The sequence below is a fragment of the Cebus imitator genome, unplaced genomic scaffold, assembly GCF_001604975.1.
Source record: "Cebus imitator isolate Cc_AM_T3 unplaced genomic scaffold, Cebus_imitator-1.0 Scaffold442, whole genome shotgun sequence".
Lineage (NCBI taxonomy): Eukaryota > Metazoa > Chordata > Mammalia > Primates > Cebidae > Cebus > Cebus imitator.
In genome coordinates, this window is record NW_016107757.1 from 1,324,203 (window position 1) to 1,330,202 (window position 6,000).

At 41.6% G+C, this 6,000-nt stretch overlaps 1 protein-coding gene across 1 annotated transcript in view; it reads right to left on the reverse strand.

The window, feature by feature from the left end:
* Positions 1–6,000, reverse strand: part of CCDC83 (coiled-coil domain containing 83) — a 56,780-nt gene that overhangs the window by 24,571 nt on the left and 26,209 nt on the right. The window lies entirely within an intron of this gene.

A 6,000-nucleotide genomic window follows, 5' to 3' on the forward strand; every position in this document is an offset into this window, starting at 1 on the left:
CTTTCACGGCCTGTTGGGAGCTTTGTTATTCACTCTTCTCCAACTTCTGGGGTCACACAGCTCCATCCTGTTGACTCTCCCCTGTGGCAGTGGCCTCTTTTCAGCCCCCTTTGGAGAAAACTGAGCAGGAGCTAGCAGAAACACTGGCCGGGTAGTAATCTCTTCAGCGTTGCCCCTAACTCACTGAATCACAGACTTATGGGGACTATTTGAAGCAGATGGGGTGCTCACTTGGGCAGCTCATATACTAAAATTGAAGCAGATGGGTTTGGGGCCTAACATACCTGGGTTCAAATCCCTGCTCCATTAGTTTACCAACTTTGTGAGTTTGGTTAAGGCAATTAACTTCTCTGGGACTCTTTCTTATCTTTAAACTGGGCATAATTATATGTAACACAAAGGAACTTGTAAGGATTAGACAAGATATGGAAAAGCAGATGCTGGAAATGTGTGTCCTCTTGGAGATCACCTAGAGACTCTGACTTCATAGGCAAGAAAACATTCAAAGAAGCAATGCCACTTTTTTGTAAGGAGTCTTGAACCTAATTTTTAAAAATCCACTGTTAGTGTACAAAGAACTTTTAAGAATCCCTGACCTGTGCCCCAGTAAAGGATAAAAATAAAAATGCTCTGTGACTATAATTATATAATGACTTGTAATAATGTCTCACCTTCTCTATTCCTGGGCTTAATCTAAGGTCCCTTTTCCTTTTATTGAGGAGAAGTAGCCTTGGCCTGGATATATTAGTGACTGTTTTCTGTACCAGTGTCCCAATATCCCATTCTAGTTAAAGTTCAGGGAAGCAACTCTAAGTGTTTTCTCCTGCCCCTGGCTTCAGGGGGAGCTGCTGAATAAGGCAGGTGACTGAGGAACAGTTTGTGTTGGGGCTGACTGGTGACCCATGAGGAAGCATGGACAAAGGCCTTGGGTCATCTTTGATGAGGTGGTTGATGGCACCGGCTGTCTTTAGAAGTGGGCTGGAGAATACTGCAATAACTGTTCTGTGGAAAGTAGAAGGGGGACAGGTATGCAGATCAAAGCAGAGGTGCCAATGAGAGGGACAGTCATAGATCAGGGGAGAGAAATGTGGGGAGGAGCCATGACTAGAGCCACTGCTAGTCTCATTCTGTCTTTAGTCTTCCCCTTCCTCACTTGTATTACAGCCAACAAGTATGACCCTTGGGAAGTCAAGCAACTTATTTGTCCCTTTCCTTTAAAAAGTCACACTGTGAGGCTATTGACTTCTTCTCAATAAAATATATGGCAAATCCTCTGACTTCTAGTGCCTTTGCGGTAACAAAAGGTACTCCAACAGGTAATTAATACATCCAGAGTACATATTGCAATAATTTAAATTTCTTTCAGAGTTATGCCAATCCCCTTTCCTAACGTGGGCCTACTGCTATTTCCTCTGCCTTGAGCTTCCATGATTTCTCTCTCAATGCTGAAAGGAAGACAGGAGCATGGAAAAACCAAAGAAAGCTCTCACTTGACTGATACTGTCTCAAGCTGATGTCCACTTTCTGGTCCTAGCTGGCATTTAAGACTGGTGCCTTGTCTCATGGGAGTGTTTTAGTAGGTTCTTTGGAGGATAAGCTTCCCCATTTCAAATGATATTTCATCTGCATTCCCTTGATGCTGGGCAAATACTGTCCTTAGAAGTTGGTAACAACTTTTCTGTTGGTCCCTGGTTTTCAATTCTGCACTCCCCTCCCACAATACAAGATCCCTATTTTTCTGTTGGGAACTATCACCAGCCCCCAACACCCTACTCAGCTGTCTCAGGCAAGATTTCACGTGACTGTTCCCCGACTCTCTCTCATATCAAGTTGACAAAAAACATTCCTCCACTCTTTGTCCTGACAAACTCAGGAGTGCAGGCTCTGCCCAAGGCAGCAGCCACCTCTTCTGTGTTCTGCTGTCAGCGTAGTTATTCAGCCAGTTATTCCCTAGATTTCTCAGGGATGAGTCATAAACTAGACCTGAATGTCCAAACTACAGGGGACACATACTGAAACATCTGATGGGTCTCTCTGAAGACCTTCCATCCAGATGTGAGATGGAGGAGGAATTACATTTTACCTGCTTCTCGGTGGGGGAAAATGTAGGACTGATAGCACACCAAGAGCTCTTTCCAAAAGCTGTCCACTAATTTCTAATAACCTTTTCTTGCCCTCTCTAACTTCTTGTGTAGTCTGGAATTCATTAGTCCAAGGTGTGAAACTGGTTTTCATCTTCATCAAATTGCAAATCTGTGTGGTGGTATGTCATCTCATTTTGCCACCTCAGTGTAAGCTGAGACTTTAAATAAAGTTTTAATATCCTGTTTCACTTACAGCAGACTCCCAGCCCCCAACAATAGTCTGAGTCAATTTCTGTTCCTTGCATGTAAAGCAGCCAACTAACACAAAGCCCATAATTGTTGGAGGAGAATTCCAGGCAAGTAGGAGAAAAAGAGGGGGTGATGGTAGTAATTCTTCAGATAGACTGATTCAGGAGTCTTGCTCATATTCATTGTGTCCAGTTAGTGGTCCCCAACATGTTTTAATAGTTCCCCTGGTGGAGTGGCTCCTGCTACCTGGATGGTTAGGAGAAGTGCCTAAAACTAATGGAAAATAAGACAAGCTCATAACTATTTTCTCATGGCTGTGCCCCATGGTTTGGCCAGCAAGTAATTCAATATATAAATGTTATTACCACCCCAAAGTTGAACACAACTGCATGAAAATTTTTAAGTTAAAGAAATCATCCTAGTTAACAATTAATTCATTAATTTAAAATAGGGTCTTGCTCTGTCACCCAGGCTGGAATACAGTGGCACAATCTTGGCTCACTGCGACCTCTGCCTACTAGGCTCAGGTGGTCCTCCCACATAAGCCTCCTAAGTAGCTGGAACTGCAGGTGTGCGGTACCATACCCAGTTAATTTTTGTATTTTTGGTAGTGATGGGGTTTCACCATGTTGCCCAGGCTGGTCTTGAACACCTGAGCTCAGGTGATCCACCCATCTTGGACCCCCACCAAATGCTGGGATTACAGGCATGAGCCACCACGCCTGACCCAATTAACCAGACTTCTGATCAAGATAATGGGTTAAGTTTATATTAGATCATTTTTCCGACTTCAAAAATGTAAAATAAATACTGGCTAAAATATTTAAAATTGTGAAAACATACCGGAACAATAACTTTTAAAACAGTATTCTACTGGTTAGCAAATGTATAGACAGATTTAATAGATAGTAGACAATAAGATTCAGATATATATGAGAAGTTAATGTATAATAAAGTCTGCATTTTGAATCATTAGGATAATGATGTTGGAACAACTGGAAAACTATTTGCTAAAAAAGTTGGATTACTTCCTCACACAAAAACAAATACTTAAATATAAAAAAACCCCAAAATTTTAGAATAAAATATTGGAGAATTTATTCATAATCTCATAAACATAAAATCAAAAACTGACAAGCTGGGTACTTTAAAAGCACAACATTACTTCATTACCCACAAACAAAAATCTAATGACAAATGGGAAAAATATTTGCAATTTATATCACAGTTAAAGAGCTAATTTCTTTAAAATGTAAAGAGTGCCACAACACAATAGAAAAATGGTTGAAGGGTATGAACAAAATGAGTCATGGGAAAGGAAATTCATATAGCTCTTGAAGTTATGAAAAGATACATTCATTGTCACTTTTAATAAAAGAAATGGAAGTTAAAACTACAATGAGATACCATTTTTGATCCATAAGACTGACAAAGAACAAAAATTTGGATACCACCCCCTGTTGAAGATGTGGAAAATAGGTATCCCTACGCTTACTGGTAGAAGTGCAACTTGGTACAACCTCTATGGAGGGCCACATTTATCACAGTAAAATAAACAGGCTGTTTCACACAACCATTTCTTTGAGAGATACACATTAGTGAAATGACATAAATACAAGAATATTTGTCACAGGAAAATGAGATAGGTGTAAGGATAGTCATTGCAGCATTATTTGTAATAGTAAAAGACTAGGAACAACCTTAATGTTTATGAGTAAGAAACTGGTTAAAAAAATTATGGTTACCAGCCTGGGCAACACAGTGAGACCTCCACAATAAATAAATAAAATTAGCTTTCCCAACACCATTTATTAAACAGGGAATCCTTTCCCTATTGCTTGTTTTTGCCAGGTTTGTCAAAGATCTGATGGTTGTAGATGTGTGGCATTGCCTCCAAAGCCTCTGTTCTGTTCCATTGGTCTGTAGCTCTGTTTTGGTACCAGTATCATGCTGTTTCGATTACTGTAGCTTTGTAGTAGAGTTTGAAATCAGGTAGCCAAATGCCCATTGATGATAGACTGGACAAGGAAAATGTGGCACATATATACCATGGAATACTATGCAGCTATAAAAAACAATGAGTCTGTGTCCTTTGTAGGGACATGGATGAATCTGGAAACTATCATTCTCAGCAAACTGACACAAGAACAGAAAATCAAAGACTGCATGTTCTCACTCATAGGCAGGTGTTCAACAATGAGAACACATGGACACAGGGAGGGAGCATCACACACTGGGGTCTGTTGGGCAAGGGGAGCCAAGGGAGGGACAGTGGGGGAGTGGAGAGGTCAGGGAGGAATAACATGGGGAGAAATGCCAGATGTAGGTGACGGGGGGTTGGAGGCAGCAAACCACATTGCCATGTGTGTACCTATGCAACAATCCTGCATGATCTGCAGATGTACCCCAGAACCTAAAGTACAATTAAAAAAAATAAAATAATAAAATAAAATTAGTTAGGTGTGGTGGCACATGCCTGCTGTCCCAGCTACTCAGGAGGCTGAGATGGGAGGATCATTTGAGCCTGGGAGGTAGGGGCTGTAGTGAGCTGTGTTCACGTAACTGCACTCCAGCCTGGGTGACAGAGTGAGACCCCCTTTCAAAAAAAAAAAAATTATGGTACAACAAAACAATGCAACCACTGGAAGAATGATTTAGAAGGATGTTCATATTGTTACATAAAAAGCAAGTAAAACATATCTATAACATGCTATTTGTGCTAGATATATATATATGTAAATGCATAGGCTGTTTCTGACTGCTACTTAAGAAACTGGTAATAGTGGGAAAGGATCTGAGTGGGGAATGAGGGAATAGGAGGCTGACACTCTCGTTCTCTTTTCAGGAGAAAAAACTTTGACAAATTAGAACTTCAAACCCAGACTGACATGGGGCCAAGCTTACACTATCACTGTGGCGCAGAGGCCCTAAGCTGAGAAACTTACATACAAACTGGTTCACAAGCAGAGGTAGCTGACAGGGGAACATGAGAACAACCCACAGGAACCCCTCCATAACACAGGGCACTATCTCCAGCTGGGTTCTGGACGGTTGTCCACCCACAGCAACTCTTTTGGGGCAGATTTCCCCTATTAATTCTGTCCTTCGACTTCTATATCTGGGTCTTTGGTGTTCTTTTAAGCCACTATGCTTGCCTCAGTGACAGATAGCTGGCCCTCATCGTGTCCAGATCTAGTCTGGTAAGCTTCATTGCTCCTGATGCCATCCTACTCTCCACTTCCCATCTCATGTTTGTTTCCCGGTTTTTTCCTGGCTACAATTTAATTGACTTCGACAATTCTCCATGATGAGTCTAGCTATTCAGCCTGGCTAAGCAGACTTAGCTTGCCCCAGGTGAATTCTCTTTATAATATAACCTGGCCTCAGGACATTGCTATCTTGGTGGAATTGCTTCTGCCCCAGTCTGTAAGCATACAGATCCCCTTCATTGAATGAAGCTTCTTTCTTGTTTTTATTTATTTATTTTTTTGAGACAGGGTCTTGCTCTGTCACCCAGGTTGGAGTGCAGTGGCACAATCACAGCTCCCTGCAGCCGTGACCACGGCTCTCAACTGATCCTCCCTCCTCAGCCTCTCATGTTGCTGGGGCTACAGGCACGAGCCACCATGCCTGGCTGATTTTTACTTTTTTCTTTTTTTTTTTTTTT